This window comes from Melanotaenia boesemani, chromosome 10 (genome assembly GCF_017639745.1).
Source record: "Melanotaenia boesemani isolate fMelBoe1 chromosome 10, fMelBoe1.pri, whole genome shotgun sequence".
Classification (NCBI taxonomy): Eukaryota; Metazoa; Chordata; class Actinopteri; order Atheriniformes; family Melanotaeniidae; genus Melanotaenia; species Melanotaenia boesemani.
The window spans coordinates 15,469,749-15,489,807 of NC_055691.1; the positions used below are offsets into that span (position 1 = coordinate 15,469,749).

General features: G+C 38.7%; 1 long non-coding RNA gene across 1 annotated transcript; it reads left to right on the top strand.

Moving 5' to 3' along the window:
* The first annotated feature begins 4,468 nt into the window (after window positions 1–4,468).
* Window positions 4,469–17,564, top strand: LOC121647731. Its single transcript, XR_006011881.1, has 3 exons — window positions 4,469–4,481; window positions 7,048–7,052; window positions 17,508–17,564. It is a non-coding gene; the product is annotated as an uncharacterized LOC121647731 (long non-coding RNA).
* Window positions 17,565–20,059: the final 2,495 nt, after the last annotated feature.

Genomic DNA, 20,059 nt, shown 5'->3' on the forward strand with positions numbered 1-20,059 from the left:
AGTTATAAATAATTTTTATATTCAAGATCACTGTTGAAATATGTTATATTTCACAACTCAGAATGTTATGCTTTTTAGGATGTAAAAGTGATGATACAGTCTAGGATTTTTGTCAAAGATTTTGAGTGCTCTCTTGTATGATTCCAGAGTTTTAAGAGATGTTTGACATGCCTGAGATCAGCATGTTATGCAATACAAACAAACATGCATAAAAAACATGCTGGAACCATCATGAGTCAAAGAATGTCTAATAAATTTATAGATTAAATTTCAATACACTGACAATTTTTTTTCTTTTTTTTTAATAATACTTTTAAAACAAAGGTTTGTCTCCAGTGTGACCCCCTAAGAATTTTAATTCAGTGACATTTTTCATGATTTTGCCTGATTATAAAAATCTAAGGATAGATCTAATCGATAGGTATTTATTGAAGAACAACATGGATACAGTTTTGTAAACATTTAGGGTAGCCATTTAACAACTTTTTACATTTCACTTGTTCATTTAAGTGTTACGTTGAGGACCACTCGGAGACTGGAAAAGGATTAACAAACTAGGAAACACAGTAGGCATGGTCTTATTACTGGTAGACTTGAAGGAGTAGGCAGATCTTTCCTGGAGCCACGGAGCAGGGAAGGGAAAGAGGAGTCCAACAGGGAGTGAGTGTGGTGCTGGAGAATAAGTAGCAGGGTGAGTTGACTGGATACATGTCATTCTCATGTTTGCAATGAACCAACCTTGGTTTCATTGTGAGGCCATGTCCACACATAGAAGAAACAGTTTTGTGTTTTTCTAATGAAAAATTTTGCTTACTGACAGAATCTTTTTCAGAAATGTGTGCGTCCACACAATTCCAGCAAAAATGCTATAGAATCAATGTCAGGGCTATAAGAGACCATGCTACAGAAATATACCAATACCTTAGAATAAAATATGGAGCATGCACAGATGCTGAACAGTGCAAATAAAGAAGCCAAGGAAGAAGAAGAGCGAGGTCTGCACGTCTTAAGGGACACTAGGGTGATTGCGTCATCGCATCATAAAAACAGTGCATCTAGGTTATACACTTGGTAAGGAAAAGGGTGGTGTTTGCAGACTTTGGGAACTATTTCAGAAGATTAGCAGTTTTAGACTCGCATAACACTGGTTCTGTGTGGACAAAATAATAAACAACTTCAACTGATTCACCTAAACTGCTGTTTCTACATCCTGGTCCTCAGGGACTCCTGCCCTCCATGTTTTAAAGGTTTCCATACTTTAACACACCTGACTCGAAATAATGGCTCATTAGCAGGCTTGCAGCAAACTTGATGAGCAGTTAAATGCATCTGAATCAGGTGTGCTGTAGTTGGGAAGAACAAAAACCTGCTGGGCAGTGGTATTCAAGGACCAGGATTGAGAAACGCTGACCTAAATTCATCCCTGTGTAGACAGGGCCTGATATGAACCATTTTTCACACCTGTAAATTTAGCTTGAACCGAACAAAGTCCAAAAGATGAGGTCAAATAAGGACGCTATGAAGAATGTAATACTCTTCTGTCTCAATAACATCACATCCCTGCAGCCAGGCTCCACATTCTGGTTGACATCTTTTTAAGTGGATGTTGACAATCCTAATTAGTGATGTCAGTTTAACACCAAAGTGTGTTTGAAACAAAAGTTTAACAGTCTAATATAAGCAACAAGATGCTTTTTTCAAATTATGTGCTTGGCCAATAAATTCTGAGCATTGTGCGGAACAGAAACATAAAAATAAAAATAAATGGGTCACTTACTTAACAAGCCTGCTGCTCCATGAGAAAAGAAATTCAGAAACACTTCTGGGTGTTTTTGTGCAACCAAATGACACTTCTTCCCTGAGGATTGAGGGAGTTTCATCATGCTCTTATGAGGAGTTTCAGAAAGCATTCAACATCACAGATGTCAAGCTTAGTTTGTTATGCATCTAAAACAGATTCAGCTGAACTCTTGTGATCAAGGATTATTTGTTCATATGGCTGCCTTGATACAAAGCCCGTCACGGCGACTCAAGGTTGAATGGCCAACTTACAAATTTCATCATCCTGTTTTCTCTTTGATTTTATCCTGAATATTCCAACAAAAGTGATTGAAATCTCTGCTGTTTTGTTGAGTTTCTACCCTGTAAGACCAAATAGAAAAACTGGTGCTCACTGTTTCCCAGCTCTACCTTTTCTTTAACATTAAGGAAAAGGAATATTCACATGGTTCTAGGTCATTGTTTGCTGCACAGATATACACTCACTGGCTAGTTTATTAAGGACAGCTTGCTGGGAGTGGAAGCCCCTTTTGTCTTCAGAACTGCCTTAATACTTTGTGAAGTAGAACAAGGTGTTGGAAAAATTCCTCTGAGATCTTGGCCCTTATTGACATGGTAACTTCACACAGTTGCTGCAGATTTGTTGGTTGCACAACCATGATGAGGATCTCCCGTTCTACCACATCCCAAAGGAGCTCTGTTGGATTGAAATCTGGTGACAGTGGAGGCCATTGGAGTACAGTGAACTCATTGTCATAAGAAAGATCCTGAAGGTGCACATTTCTGAGGACCTCTTGTGTTTTGGCAACATGCCATCGCTGGCAAAGAAGGCTTAGGGGGCATTCACACTGGTGCTGTTTGGTCCACTTTAAACAAACCTCTGTTCGCTTCCATGGATAGAACGGTACATTTGGAGTAGCGTTAAAAGCACACTCACACACAGGTATGGACCAAAGGAGTGAACCCTGGTCTGCTTCAAAGGCAGAGGTCTTGGTTCACTACAGCATCTCCTATAGATATCTATGGATTCTGGCCCTTTTCACACAGTGCAAGTGTACAAGGTAGACCAAGACATAATATCTATATGTGTGGATTTATGGATTTTGCTTACAATTACAAAAAGTAGTAAGGGTACCAAAATATCCACTTGCAAGTGAACCATGGTGCGATTTGCTAGCAGTCTGAGAGCAAACGGACCATCCGGCCAATTGAAGGCAAGAAGTGATGTAGGACCCTTTAAAAAATATCTCCTGCTGCTCATAAAGGGGCCTCTCTGCCCTTACTCATGGACATTTTCCACATTCTCCTCATGTGCAGAGCCATCAGCATCTATGGTAACACCACTCCTCACACTTTTCTCTAAACAGCCTCCTGACTTCAGGAATAAGGCATGATGTCAGGTCTTATTTTGAACTTGTATGACAAAAATAAGACACATTTGGACAATATCCACACACACTATGGGCCTGATCTACTAAAGGTTTGCGTGTGTAAAAATGTGTGCAAACCTGAAAGCACACACAAAAACACATTGCAGTTGATTTACTAACTGAGTGCATTGAGGATTGCATCTGTTAAATGGGCAAAATCCATTTAGCATGTTTGGCCTTGATTAGTATGCAATATGGGCATCTCTGCCAGAAAGAGCAAAATATTGGGAGGAGCAGATGCAAATCGATCAACGTAGCACACACAATATGGTATAACAAACATGAAACTGATTGCACTGGCTGTTTTTGTGTCTATATTTATGACGTCCAAAAGGCAGGTATTAAATGGCACAACTTTACAGAACAGCTGCAGTTATTGTTGCGAGGAGCAGGCATAGACTACCCAAAGACGACAGAGACATCACATCTTTTGTGGAATTTTGCGTTTGCGACCTTCCTGCTCTGGTTCTAAACTCTCCATGGCAAAACCTTAACACATGCTAAATCCTCATTTGGATACTGTGTGCACCTGTTATCAGCTGCACCAAAATTCTTAGTTGATCACTTGCAACTCACAAAAAAAAAAAAAAAAAAAAAAAAAACACATTAAGAGACCAAAACGAAATTGCGTAAATAAATGTATTGTAGTAGACTGATATTAACATTGTACACACTCACCAATCCTGCCAAATGTAAGGTAATCTAGATCGGTGAGTATTTCTGTCTAAACACCATCCAATACCATGGAAAATAAATCATAATTTTGTTTCCTGCCCAATCCCACCACCACACACAGACACAGGAAGTTACTCAGTCAGATTGTTTTAAGTTGAGAAGCAACTGCACGTGAGTCACTGTTGCGTTAACATTTAGTGTTATGTTAGCAATTTGTTTATTACCCATTAGAAAATCCCACTAGCAAAACAGCAACATGCCTAATATGCAGGACTGAGGTTTCCAGAGGCAGCACAAATGCTGCCAAGTTTTACACCAGTGACTTCATAAAGCATTTGTGTTGACATCACATTGAAAAGCATGAGGAGTTTGTTCTCTCAATGGAAAAGCGCAACAAGCCACAGCAACAACAAACACTGGTACTTTTAAAAAAGCAAGAAATTAGCAAAAGACAGCCAGAAATCCACAACAATTACAAAGTTTTAGAATACGTTCTCCTGAATGACCAGCCCCTATCCGTTGTGGAAATCATTTTCTAAGTCTAACTTCAAGATTCTGGAGCAATTGGTGTTTTCATGTGTTAATTTATGTTTTATAGTTTAACCTATGCTAGGCCACTGAATGATAGTAAAAACAATATTATACATCAAAGTCTATAATGTCTTCAAAGTCTAAAATGTCTTTAAATTATAAATTTTATAGACTTCTTAATATAAATAAGACAGATATTGGATCAGTACTCGATATTGTAAGATATATATAGCAGTTAGTGGAGTTATTTTACCAGTGTCACGTGTTACTCTTAACTAGCATTAGAGGCAATAGAGAATGCGCATGTAGCAATACTGGGGCTATGTCCACCATTTTGGGGGAACCAAGCTACTGTTTCCATCAACACTTTCAGGTTTCTCACCAATAAACTGTGTTAAAAAGATGTCTAAAATGTGTTAGAAAGAAATGTCCTCACTATAATACACTCACAGGAGAAGTGAAGAGTTGTTATGATGCAGAAACACTAATTATTAATAGCTTAGATCATTACAATCTGCTGAACAACCATTAAAGTTCAGGGTTAGACATGTTGCTACCTCTTTCAGTCTAAGACATTGGTGACTACCTTGTGTTTGGTGTACGTCTCTACACCGTCTTAAACTTAAAAACTACTGATCATCAAATGTTCATGGTGCCATTTTACAAACAGATGGATTAAAACCTGCAAGTCTACAAACAGTCAGCTACAACTACACCATCATACTGATCATTTATATGGTAATTAAACATTTATTGTTCTGATATTTTGATTTTGAAATCAAATCTATTATATGTTCATCATTGTGGATTAATTTCTGATAAATTAATATATTCTGGGATTCATGAAAGGAAAAGACAGAAGTCTAAATATACAGATTAATCATTTAATACATCTTGTTTAAAGGAGCAGTAGAAATAAAAGCAGTCAAAAATATGACCAAGTATGTAGTTATTGCAACAACAATAGAATGTAAAATCAAATTGACTGGATCTGATGGCATATTTACTGTGAAACCTGTGAAACCAGTAAACCGTCCTGAATGTTGTATCTGGATGTCTGACAGAACTGCACTGGGACTCTTGTTAATCTGGGAACAACAAACTATCACAATCTGGTGGAGGAAAGGGATATTCTCATCTGCACATGGGCGTTTCATCCATATCTGTATCGTTTTATTTAAAAACCTGCAGCCAGTAACCCTTTCTATGTGAAATATCAAGTGTACCACCTCATTTTTCTCTCATCATCTCGTTCATCGAGCTGACACTTCGTAAATACAGCCATCTTTACTTCTGCTCACATAAAGCCTAAAATTTCCTTTATATCCACACCACGGTCAGCCAGAAGCTCATCACCTGGAAAAGTTTCTGCAAAAGTGCACTGTTCTCTGTGATGTGTTTATTCAATGTATGAAGAGATACAGGATGAAAGGATGAAAATCTGCTGGTTAATTTTGTTTTTGCGTGCTGATCACGAAGCCGGTGTTGCAGCCGAGGCCACAACTCAGGATAACATCTGCATAGTACCTCTTAAACTGTGGGAAAAAAGCATGCTTTTTTTTGATGAGATGACTTCCTCTATGCACGTTTCTCATTTCCATCCACTAGGAGCATGCGGCCATGCTTTTAAAAATAAAAAGTGCAGTGAAAGAATGAAGAGACTGGAGGAAGGAGGGGTCAAAAACTGAAAGCTGCTTACAAGCCGTGAACAGGTATCCATGGTGTAATTGTGTTTATTGACCCCTCTGTCCCGTCCTCTCTACCGTCAACCTGTTAAGACAGATACACGTCTGTCTTGGTTTTGTTACGGATGGACTCCTCAGAGACAAAGAATGATTTAGAAAGCTTTATTCAGTAAATAGTTAACAGAGGAATAGTCGTACGACTGGGAGACAGAAGGTGGAGTCGACGGAATCCTGGAAACACAGAGCTGGGAATGAAAAGATGCATGGTCCATGTGTGATGCAACCAGGTCCGACAGGGAATGAGCGTAGCGCTGGAGTATATATGGACTGCTGAGTTGATAGATCCCAGGTGTAGGCAATCAGCAATCCAGAGTGATTGCGGATGTCCAAGGCCTGAAGTGGGGCTGTCCATGATGGAGCCTGATGCGGTTGAGTTTCTGCTGGAAATTTCTTCCCATTTAAAGGTAGTTTTCCTCTCTACTGTTGCCTCGCAGATGGTCAGGATGCATGTTGAATAGAAGAGAAGATCAGTGCAAACTATTTGTTTCCTTCGGTTAGCAGCATTTTATGAAATGGCATTATATGAACACAGAAATAATGAACTGGACTAATTTGGATTATAAGGAATTTGATTTGATTCCATTATAATTGGACAACAACTAATTAGTTTGAAAGGATTATAACTGGATTGAATTTAAGTGCTTTGAGATAATTATAAAAAAATAAATCAACACCTTCATGAATGATCTGTGAGGGTTGTCCTGGTGGAGATTCGGCTACTCAGACTTCTGCTTAGTTCAGGCATGCGCTTAATATATGAGAAATTAAGATTATCCATTATATAAGCATTGTTCAACCACCCCTACATACATTTTTGTTACATGCATACACATGTAGTTTTTTTGTTATTGCTTTTATACAGTTACAGTTTCATTTCAAGTTTAAAGTAAGGGTTGATGTTTTTTTTAAGGGGAGAAGTGAAGAAAATCATGTTTAGCAATTTGTTCACATCCTACAATTTCAGCAACTCTATCTGGTCTGAGTTCTCTAATGTGTCCCCTAGCAGAAACCTCTGGTAACAAGAGTATTACACAAGCATGCGTGCACAATCATGCTCACAACGGAGCTGGCTGACTACACAAACACAAGCCTAAAAGGCAAGTATAGGCTATTCTCTGCCAAAAAAGAGATGTCTACCAGCTATGATAAAGTCATTCTTTTGCTGTGATGCTGTGACGTCAGCATTCACTTGATTAGTCAAAGTTAAAACTTTCCACTTACAACAACACCGAATCAGGATAAAAATCCAAGCCATCATGTTTACCAATACTGTGTTAAGAAAGTTTAAATTATTATATCTTTTTCTTGTGAAATTGATTTTCTGGCGTAAAGCCTTCAGGAAGAGATAAATTCACCAAAATGTAGCTCCTCCAACTTTTTTTTGAGCAGGACATTTCTGCTGCTGAATCTGTTTGGTTAGCTCTTTTGTTAAACTGGAAATCTAGATTATTCTAACCAAAGGTGACTGCCCCTGCATCTGCTGCCCCGACAATTAATGAGATGGGTCTTAGGAGTCACTGAGGCAGATCCCCAGATAGAGCTGTCCACTTTATCTTAGCCTACATGGAAACGTAGCAGCTCAGACAGTGATTTAGTGCCCGAGTTTCCAAGAAAGGTCACAGCTTCCTGTACCACACCACAGGACCTCCCCTACTGTATCCACCAAAGAGTAATGGGGGCTGACTCTGCATGCTTCACGGTTAACATTAACATTTGTTTTTTTTTGACATTCTTAAGAATTCACACAAGGTAGTGTTTTCCTGCAACCTACCTTCAAATGTAGTCTGAACAGTAAGAACTACAGTAATGTTGCCCCCTGATTTTTATGGTTCACAGTGTCTTAAATACACATAAAATTCAGTTTTTATAATAATGGACTAAAGAAATGTTAGGGTTGTTTGCAAGATTCACGTTTCCCAATAACCATTTACACTTTGACGGTTAATAATGTAAATGATTTACTGACTTTTAACAACTTATAAGCTAAAAACCTCCCACCAACTAGTTAAAACATGTCTCAGAATGAAAGCTGAGGTGTCTTTAAAATCCAAGAAGTGAAGTTTGGTTACCTTCTATTGAAGTTCCTAGAACTACCATCACCTTAAAGACTATGACTGTACACCAGCACATGTCTGTGGTTTTTCAAAGCATGGCTAAATTATGTGCAAACCCAAGTTAGTAAAAACTGGGACAGGAAAATCACGAATAGGGAAAGAAAAAAAGTTTAATTTGATTATTTTATTTCATCACAGACAGTTAAAACCCAAAATGGTTTGTCTTATCTATGTCATTTCATGAGTTATATGATCAGGTTTTGTATTTTAGGCCTGTAGGAAATTCCAAAACAGATGGGACAGGGTAAATTTATTTCTAGTGATGGGGAAAAAAGTTATGTTAAAAAGGTGATGTTAACATGTGATTTTAATCATGATTTGATAGAAAATCTGTCTCCATGAAACACTGAGTCTTTGAAAGCAAATATAAGTAGAAAAATCCCAATGTTTAACTAATTTGTGCGAAAATGTTTCAAAAATGGGTAAAAGGGCAAAATTTGTTTCTTCCTCAGGTGTCTGCACTCCCCCTTAGGGGCAGAGTAGAGTAGAACTGCTGTACTGAACGCCTCCCAAGTGAGGTATTCTGGGCCCCAGGAGAAGATCCAGGAGACGGTGGAGGGACTATGTCTCTTGACTACCTTGAGAATCCCTCAGGATTTCTCCCAGACAACCTAGAAAAAGTAGCTTGAGGAAAGGGCAGTCTGGGCTTCTTCCCCAGTGACCCGGTCTTGAATAAAGCAACATAAGACGGATGGATGTTTAAAACTATGTTTGTCAAAGAAAAATTAAATGTGATTTTAATGTCTTCCCCTTGTTTTGATATCTTAAACAGTTCAAAGAATGTGAAGGGATACCAGTACATAAAGGGTAAAGTTGCAAACATAAACTGGAGACTTCTGATCTCTGACCCCTCAGATGGCATTGCATCAAGACCCATAACTCTTCCACAGCTGAAGTATGCAGGAAACCTTTGTCGAGCATGACAATACAGACTCAGTCTTTTTCTGATTGAAGGTTGTGTTTTTGCCATGTTGTTAGAAGAACCTAATTTTTCAGTGCTGCTGTGAAGCATGTTGAAGTGCCTTGTGAGAAAAGTTCTTCTTGTATCAGTTAACCCTTCTACTTGTTAAAGGGTTGTGACGATAAAACAATCTTAAACCTTTGACATGCAGTCATAAACGCAATTTCCAACTCAAAGCTGTTTGTCTTTCTTCTTCAAAAGACTAAAATCTTTTAAGTTCAACACTGTCACCCTAAAAATCTCAAACATGAGTCTAAATATGAGCTTTTGTGTTCATCCCAGTTGACTAAATCTATTTTCTGTTGAGTGCACTCTGTGTGAAGACTTGTTTTGCATATGAAGATGAAACTCTTGTTGCACTTGCCATTAAAAATTCTTACATAATTACAGTTTTGATGTCTGAACTTTTGTAATAAACTTCTTTTTATTATTCAAGTCAGCGTCCAGAGACATTTTTGCCTGAGGTTCAACTTTTCCACATCTCCTTATCAAGATACATCAACAGAAAATGGCATAGCCATATGCCGTACCTAAGGATAGGCACCCAACCATGTTAACCTGAAGCGAGTAGTAATTTTCTTGATTAAAGACTTCTTTTTTAATAATAATAATAATAATAATAAAAAGAAAACGAAAACACTAAAACAAGCAGGGTTTATTGCAGTAATGTTTATGACTGAAGGCACCAGTCTGTTTTGTATTAAATAGAGCTATCAACAGAGATATTTCTATTTTCTGAAGGGAAATTAGTTCTTTCCCATTAAGCAAAACTGAAAGGCTTTATTTTCTTTGCAAATATATTTGGCAAAGCTATTTGTATGAAAACATACAGTACCTTAAGTGAGGCATGGTTGACTTCAGGTCAGTCACAAAAGGCCTGAGAAAAATGTATCATTGTAAGGCAAAGCTTTAAGAAAATGGACTTGGACCAGAAATCATCTTGTTTAAGCAAAACTAAAAGTTTCCAACCTTAAATCTCTGTGCTAATCACTCGACAGTTTTTTTGCACATTCCTGAAGCCATCATTGCCCTGCAGTGTCCCAAAGCTAAGCAACAATGCTTCAAAACCTTTTTGCAGCCCACGGCACTGTGTGACAGTTTTGTTTTGTTTTACGTTAAGTGGACATTACTAAAAGAAGTGAGGAAAGGAAGAAAAACATAACAGACTACGATAAGACGAGCATCAACATTCAGCTTAACTTTTACTGGCTGGAGAGAGCTCAGAGAAGAGACAGAATGCAAGACTGATGCTAAATTAGCCTTCACCAGCAGGCGCCAATATGTAAAAATCAGCCAAAGTTCAGAGATGGGGCTTGAATAGGGCAATGCCTTTGCACATCTTTAAACAGATGAAAACAGACTCCATCTCCAATTCATCAGGATTTTAAACAACCTGCAATTGTTTTTCTGTTGTATTTCAGAATGGATATAATTTTCCTTTTACAATGTTTTTTTTGGTATGTTGAGTGGTTTGGTGTTTCTCTGTGGTGCTCTACTGCTTGCATAAAAAAAAGCCCCCGCTGGATAACAAAATTTACCTTGAGCTTTCTAGGTTTAATAATTCACAGTACAGCAGTTGCTCATATAGTTATAAAATGATCAGATTTAAGTTACATGAGATGATAAAATTCACAGCTTTGTGCCCCCTTTGAGTCTCTGTAGAATTTTTCTATGATTTGCAGACTGAGTGCTGTGACAACTGTCTTTTGCAGAATAGACACTGACTACTTATACAGTATATACATCAGACAACCTCAATTAAAAATAATAAATCAACACCTTGTTAAAGTATGCTTTATGTATTCATGCAGAGATAAAGCCTCCTAGGCAGTTCAGACCAGCCACCTGATTAAGTTCTACATACTTTTTTATATTCACGCACACACACCTAACATGTAAATAAAATGATATCTCAACTGAGCATTTGTTTGACAAAGGATATTGCATAGATTGTGCTATTTTCATAACCGTACAACTTCTTCCAATTGTGCATGATAGAAGTCTTGCTCACGATAGCAAGGAGGTTCAGTTCACTCCCAGCAGGCTCGTCAAACCACTCACATCAAACCATAAAACAAGGACAACTTTCAGGCTTTTAAGAGGAAAATGCTCTCAGGAATGCTTTGCAATCCATTTAATGTAATGACTACTAAAACACACATACACACATACACACACACACACAAACACAATGTTTTATGAAGGTAATTCTACAGAAGCCAAACAAGAGTACTCACACAGTTCTTGTAAAAAACATCTCGTTTGCAGTGAGCTTCTGTTATCACCTCAGGCTACATAATCTGCACTGCAAGCACAGATGGTTAAAAGTGCAGGGTACATTTTTTAACTATTTACAGTTTTTCAGAGCAGCAACCCAAACTAATGACCATATCACCATATGCATTTGCAACGTGTGCATTTCTTGGAATTTTCATCAGGAACTCTGAAATTATACTATGTGAACTTAAACCTTGCATTAATGAGGTGACATTGGGTTTACTTCAAAGGGTTTGCAGAGACTGACCACTTGTGTTTTATCTTCTTCTTTGATCAGCTGCCATCAATCTCAGTTGCCTGATAAATGAGCAGGGGATGCCATTTATTCTGCAGCCTCTTTCATGGTATATAGATCAGTCATTCAGGGTCATAAAAGATGGCCTCCTACTAAACATCTGACAGGAAAGACGGCGGAAAATCAGGATGGGAAAGAAGGTGCCATAATTCATATCGCTTCAAAAGAAATTCCTTAAATTTAGTCTATATCTGACAGAAAGATGTTTCTTTCTGTCATTTCTTTTTAATGACACATCATTTTGTCAAACATCAGTACCATTAGAAAGTTAAATGTCTTTCAAAGTAAGTGGTCTTGATTTTTGAAGTACAAAATCTGATTTTTTTTCCAAAATCTGAACATTTAGATGCATCTGTGGATTGGAATGAGAGGGGATAGCCAATGGATGGACAGATGGATGGATGGATGGAGGGATGGATGAATGGAATAAGGTATGGATGGGGCTCAACATGCCAGGAACTCAGTTCATTTAGTGTGTCTTTTCAAGTCTGTGGATCTTTGAACAGATGTTTAAACTAATATGAAAACCAGGGAAAAAAGGATTACAACTATGGGTGTAAAATTGGATAGTGACGATAGGGACATGTCCATACCAGTTTCCAGCAACTTCTTGGTTGTCCCTACTATTTTCTGTTGCACAGGACAGCTAAGCAATACTGGTTGCTGCTTTAAGTCCAGCTTTATAATCCATTAAAACTGTTCTGAGTGGCTCTGTGCTACTTGATTGGCTGTCAGTCACTCCATTCAAAGAGCTAGCTTTCTAGTGTCAGCAGTGCTGACACTAGACACGTCTCTGTGTCTTCAGTTGAAACTTCAGGAGCAAAGAAAAGAAAGAAGGACACCATGGGGTTATTTTAGAGTGAGTCAACATAAATGTTTAAGTCAGAAATACATTTTTTTCCACCTTCCATTGTCTCATGAATAATGGTAATGGCAGCCACTAAGCCAAAAAAGTGTTTCCTTATCATGAATCAATGTGTTATTTTGTCAGCCCAAAGCTGCATATAGTTCAGAGAGAGGAGGAGATGCTGAGGCAGGTGGAGATGAAGGTTGAGAGGAGCTTTAGTTCTCAGAGAGGTGACTTGATCTACATAATTGATTACAATCTAATCAAAGTCATAATACAACATACTGAAGAGTTTATCTGAGCTTCACACAATGTTGTACAGACTAAAAGGTACATTTGTGTTTGATACAGATGCCTGCAAAAAAACAGGACCATAATTTTCACATGGGTTGCAATTAACATCACAAATTCTATGCAGTTGCAATTAGTCAAAGTGATCACATAAAGTTTTTCTTTTTCAAAATGATTAGCGCTAAAAGGATGATGATTTGCTGTGTATCAACGGTTTATCACTTTATAATTATATCTGTTAATGGTCACATTTTTCTTCAAGGTTTCATCAAGCTGATTAATATAAGTAGTGGATTTCTTGTACTGTGATTATGAACATTTCTGTACATGTACATAGTTTGCACCGTGGTGTGGACAATATTGATGTGAAGCAAATATGCCAACAGATGTCCTCATCGCAAAAAATCACAAAAATCATTAAGTATAATAGACCTGTATTCAGTTTAGGAAAAAGACCAGGGGTCTCATTTATAAAACTGTGCGTAGGATTCTTACTAAAAGTGTACTTACGCCCAAAACCGGAAGTTGGCGTACGCCATAAAATATTCTGATTTATAAAACCGTGCGTACGCACAGGTGCAAGCAATTTCCCCTTTATAAATCACACTCGTCCTTGAAGTTTGCGCAGGTGAATTTGGCTCATGTTCCGCCCACTACACACCCACTTTCCACCATAAATGGTCAATGCAAAGTACCTCAGCGTGTATTAAAATGAGCCAGCTGATCCATGTTGTGATCCATGAACAACGGCAACCGCAGGGAAGCGAACCAAAAAACGCAACTTCACAGAGGCAGAAATCGATGCATTAGTGAGTGAGGTGGAGAGTCGAAAAATTATTTTGTTTGGTAGCCACAGTAGTGGCGTGACAAATAAGAGTAAGTGTCGTGAGTGGCAACACATAGTTACCTCAGTTAACTCTGTGAGCGGGACAGAGCGGACCATGGCGAGATCAAAAAGAAACCATCAATGAACTGAAGGAAATCAGAACAACACTGCATAATTTGTGTGACATTATGTTCGACATTCCAAACACATTAAAAGAGCTTGTGAAAAAGTGAACCTTATTGTCTGCTTAATCGCTGCATGACCTCCTCACGGAGCCGTGCCCCGTGTTGGAACTCCCTGTGTCTGGGAGGGGGCTGTGGGTGAGGGTCGGCATTCCGAGGAGGGGGGAGGCCAGGAGGTAGTTGGATGCCGTGCCTCAGTGCCAGGTTGTGCAGCACGCCACACGCCCTCACGATCCTGCGCACCTTTTGGGGATGGTACAATAATCTACCCCCTGACGCATCCGGACACCGCCACCGGCATTTTAAAAGGCCGATGGCGCGCTCTACAGTTGAGCGCGCACGGGAGTGAGCGGTATTGAACAGGGTCTCCTCTGCGCTCTGGGGGTTTGGGAAGGGGGTCAGGAGCCAGCGCCGGAGGGGGTAGCCACTGTCCCCTGCATTTCAATGAAACAGTGCATCAGTGGTCTGCATCTGGCTAAGCTGGTTGTCAATATAAAGTTATTGTCTTACCAAGAAGCCAGCCATCACGTACAGCGCCTGCCTGCAGTCTCTTCTCTACACTGCTTTGCGCTAGGATGTAAGAGTCATGTGTAGAGCCAGGCCATCGTGCAACTACATTTGTCAACATCATGTTGGATTGGCATATGACTTGAACATTGATAGTATGCACATGCTTCCTATTGACATACATGAATTCATCGACATATGGGGCCCTTATAGCAATATGAGTGCAGTCAATTGCGCCGATTACATTAGGAAAACCGGACATTGCTGCAAATTGCCTTTTAATGTCGGCCTGTTCTCCTGCAATATAGAGAAATTGGATGTGGAAGAGTGTAGCAGGACGCATAGACAGCGGAGACGGGTTATGAACTCTTGCCGGGTTGAAGTCATGCACGCTGACCAGTGAGCCGAAATCACATCTGCGGTCATACAGCCAGAGCGCAAAATTAATTGGAGACATGGTGACAGGACCCCACGCTGCCACAAGAGGACTCTGGATGCAGTGTGTTGTTAATTCCCCACCTCTCCATCTGTGTCGCCAATTCCCCCAGCCTCCAAAACCAGCGTACGCATGGGTCAGAGCTGCCGTGAAAGACCGCACATTTTCACGTCAAGTTTGTTTTTTATAAATCACAACCTTTGCGTGAAAAGAGGCGTACGCCAGTTTCAGGCCCCATTTTGTGCGTACGCAACGGTTATAAATGAGACCCCAGATCTTAATTTCAGTGACTGAATAGAATATTTTGCAGTATAAACTTCTGCTTGTTCAGGTTTTCTATCCACTCAGTTATATAATTCTGCAAATAAATGTCTAGTGCAGTAAAACACTCATCTTCCAGCGGCTCTGTGGACCAATTTTATGTCACTATGTCAAAATCAAATCCACGCTCTTGATTACAATTAATCCTATTAAGTTACAGATCATCATTTCATATAGTAAGTGAAGATTTGTTTTGAGAATATTCTGATACAATATACATCCATCTGCTACATTATATAGTCCAAATTCTTAAAGCTGATCAGAAACTACATTTACACAAATTTACAAAGCCTGGTTTGTTAGAACTAAGGTTGGATTGCAGGAACCTCACAGAAATGAAGAAATGATGATGAGTTGAAAAAGAAAATAAGAGGTTTAATAACAATGGAATTTGGTGAAGACCAGAAAATGAGCAGTGGCGGCAGAGAGTCGCTGCAGTTCTCCAAAGCTCTGATGGTCTGGTGGTTGTGCCCAAGAACAACAAAGAATCACACAGTGTGATTAAAGCTGGACAGAGTGGGACAAAAAACAAACAGGATCACTGAAAAAGTCACAAAAGGGAAAAAACTTAACTGATCTTGAGATGGCCATACAATACCGCTGGTAAGCAGACAAACTGGCGCTGAATGAAGAGCAGTCCCAGACTTGGGGCACTACAGCATTACAGGTGGTCAAATGAACATATGAAACTGACTTGTTAGTTTGAATATTTATGTGACTTTAAACCTGCCTTTGTATGAACTTATTTTGTTTATTGATTTGTATATACTTTTTCTTTTACTTTTCACTTACTTTTACTCTATTCTTCTTTCCACCTTACCTAAAGTCACTTCAAATAACTTTATTTGACTTTGTTTTGTATTTTGTTATTGTTGAGGGCGTCCAGCAAGTTGGATAACACATGGCAGGTGTTATCTACCATTATCACTGTTTCATGACTATGAAACAGTGATAATGGTAGATGAACAGTATATTTTAGTGTTTTTACTAACACTTTTCAAACAAAGTTTGAGATTATCTTCTTTCCTGACAAACTGTGTCAAAGCAGAACAGGTGAGATTTGCACTATTTTCTTAATGTCTGGGAAATCTGGAAGGACTTCATTTCTTTGCTGTTCAAATAGCAGCGGAAAACTTTAATTGTGGCCAAATAATGAATTCGAAGATCACAAACATTTACATTTACATTGCAACCCAGTGGCTGACACTGTTCGTCCACTGATGGCAGTGTGTTTGCATTTGGACAGGTCACTGAACATACAGAAAACAGAGGAGAGATGACATGCCCTCATAGCAGAGAAAACGATGGATATTATTCCCAAGAACAAAAACAAGGTACATTTTGGTGAATAGTTGGCAATCTGACACCAAATCATATGTATCCATATTGCCATCCAGCTTAATTTGACACAAAAGGAAACGTTTGTTAGGCTAGTTAATGCTAACAGACTAACGTGGGGCTGCAATGTTGCTGAGAGTTAATATCTAATTTGGGGCCTATTGTGAAATGTATTGTTATTTCCTCTTATCAGGGTAATGTTGTAATGAGATTTTGTGTTACAATGTGGATTGTCATTAAAATCAGTTTCCGTCAGATGAATCATAAACATTAACGCACTAATGTCTAACTAATATGGAAAACACAATAACTTCAGATCTCCAGATAACATATTAATAACTCTAATGTTGTCAACTGAAATATCCATGCTGCTGTCCATGTCGGCAGATAGGAGGTAATTAGGACTGGCAACCTCAGTAATGGCGGTGCCGCCAGAGGGCACTACACACAAAACTACCACCGTAATTGTCTGTAGTCTCTAATGGGCTTCTCACCCTTGGGAATGCGAAGCCATTCAAACTTTTGCCATTAAGATGGTTTCAACTCTCTCACTCTTCTCTACAGTTTTGCACAAATACTTTAAAAAGACGAACTAATGGCAAAGGGCATGTTTTGGACTAATGCCTTTGACATCTAGGAAAGAAGCTGTTCAGGAGTTCTAGATTTGAGTAGAGCTAGAAAATACAGAAACAAAATGTTAATCCACCGACGAACTACAGAAAAAAATCCCAATTTCATCTTGGTCGTGTTGCATAGGAAGCTCAGTGCATGGCTGATGTATGTTATTGCTTTAAAAAAGGGACAAACACTGAACAGAAAGACACTCAGTTAAAGTATTTTCACACATTTAGGCTTACACTTCATTTAATCTTTGGTAAGAAAAAAAAATATAAAAAGTTGTTTTATATAGACAATATAAATTCATTAAAAATGTCAAAAGGTAGGTGTAAAGTACTTTGTATTGTCTTGTACACAAAATTTGCTATACAAATAAACTTGCCTTGCCTAAAGTAGACCTATTGGGCACAATGTTCTTAAAAGTGAATTAAGCTCTTTATCATACTGTAGCAGCCATGAATGTGGAGACATTTGCATGTATCCACACAGTCATGATGCCACATATAGTAGACTACACTACACTCAAACAACCCCCTTCCCACCTCCACTAAAGCATCCTCTTTTTCACCAACTAAAATCTGGGCATTCTAACTTTTAGCATATTTGCTAAAACTTTTTAAACATAACCAAAGCTTGTGTCTATAAATGCATAATCACATGTAGATTAGCTGCTGTTTCCTAATATATTTGAAATTCCCCACTTTAATAACGTATTATTAAAAATGTCACTCTTGTCCTGCCAGGCATGATCTTTCCTTTGCTTAAATGTAAATAGGGCTGTTTTGCCAAGGTTACTGAGAGCAAGCTCGGCCATGTTGTACTTGGGATGTTTTATACAACACATGAATGAGTAAAAATATTGCAACATTCTGCCTCCAAAATGAGTTTGTAAATCAACGTCTGTATGTTGCACTTGAGTCACATCTGGGCATATGTCAAAGCCAACAGACGTGCAGCTGTGACTGCAGGTGTCTGCACTGAGCTGATAGTGCTCTCAGCTTGATCCTGTGGCAAAATTGCACAAACAGCTTTTGAACTCTGATACAGAGAAAGTCTCACTATTATCTAAACCTCACAAGCAGGTTTCACCATTCACACGTTCATCACATCCTGCCAATCTACAGGTCCAACTTTTCAGAGGCTTCCCATGAAGTTGTGCTTTTCCTTTTCTTCCTTTGCTCTCTTTCTTCTCTTGCTCTGCTCCCTCGTCCACCGAAGTTAGAAAGAAACCTGATCTTCAAAGAGCTTCCTGTTCTCAGCAAAACACCAGCAGGTATGGCCCAACCTGGCTGGCATAATCAGTTAGAGTCAGAGAGAGTATCAGCAGCACAGCAAGACAGCAAGATGAAAACCTTGTGTGTTCAGAGAGGCAGTTTGTTTGAAATGCAATGGAGCAAAACAGGTAAAATTTCATATGAGCAGCGGTTTCATGTGAGGAGTTTCAAAATTCCACTGCTGGTTTTTAAAGGCCTTTCATGGTCCATGAATCATGAATTTTGCTCAAGCTCTAGGCTGATGCGACCTTATAAACCTAGATCAGCCTTCCTAGCTTTAATATGAAAAGTGAAGCACCCCATGCTTGGGCTTGGCATTCTGTACTGATAAAGAACATTTTATGTCATATTTCAAAAGCAATAGGTTACACACTGGTATCATCTGCTGGGAATGTGGGTGTTTTATCCCATTAGTTTTTGATGCATTTATTTCTATTTCACCAAAGGTACTACCTGTACCCACGAACTGATGGGCAGTGTTCATATTACAGTGAGTTTTCTTCCTGTCATTGTCACAGAGTGTCTCATTAACCAGTGTGACTCAGAAATGTGTAAAGTCAGGAGGATTGTTAACGAGGTAGGCCTGCATTGCAGGTCACCATGAAATCATCCTCCTGTTAAGAACACATACCTGGTGGAGAAAAAAAAGATACAAGCTCAAAATAAAAAATATATATCTGAGCACAAAAACAAACATGATGCAGCAGAATTGACAGGTCAGGATGGCATCAGTGTTAGTGGTTATTTAATGGGGTTCTCAGTGTGAAAATAATATGGTTGGGATTGGATATGTCTCTATGTGGTCACAATTACTCAAGTTAACTTTCTGGAGAATCCTCAGTCCTTGAGAGTTTTGTTGTTGCATTTTGGTTCCTGGAATCTTGCTGATCATAAGTTTTCCAGTTTTGGCCTTTTCTTAAGGTAACTTTCCTGGACAATATTCTTCTATTTGTGAACACTGGGCTCAGCAACGTCACAAAATCATCCATCCATCCATCCATCCAACCATCCATCGTTTCAATAACGATATATTATTTAAATCTACTTTAGTTTTATAGTATTGCCTACTCATTTTTTAATGCTTTTAAACATTGGTGTTAATGTTTTTTTTTGTGGAAATTGTACATATTGAGAAAAGTTATCAATTAATTTGAGGTCAAATCAACTAAATCAAGCTTCAGAGTTGGATTTAATTTGTTCAGAAAAGAAGCCCCTGCATGTCTTCACTTGGCAATAACAGCAACAAAGCTGTGTTTTGATTTGTTCTAATTCTGAGTTTAGACTAAAAACATCATAATCTGCTTTTACAAAAAAACAAAAACACGCAGTAAACATATACTTTGTGGAACTGTAGTTGCTTCACACCCACCTTAAGGTATCTGTGAATAAGCTAATGAAAAGTAACAGAGGTACATGTTAGTGATGCAGTACAGTGATCTTATGGGAGTATTTTCATGGTAATATGAATAGCTGTGACCTTTTAAAGCAACCTAAGCACTAAATCATCATCTGTGCTCTATGCTTGTGTTAAAGCTAAGATAAAGTGGACAGTTCTGCCTCGGGATCTGCCTCAGCAGCTCTGAGATTTCTCTCATTAATTGCTGGGGCAGTG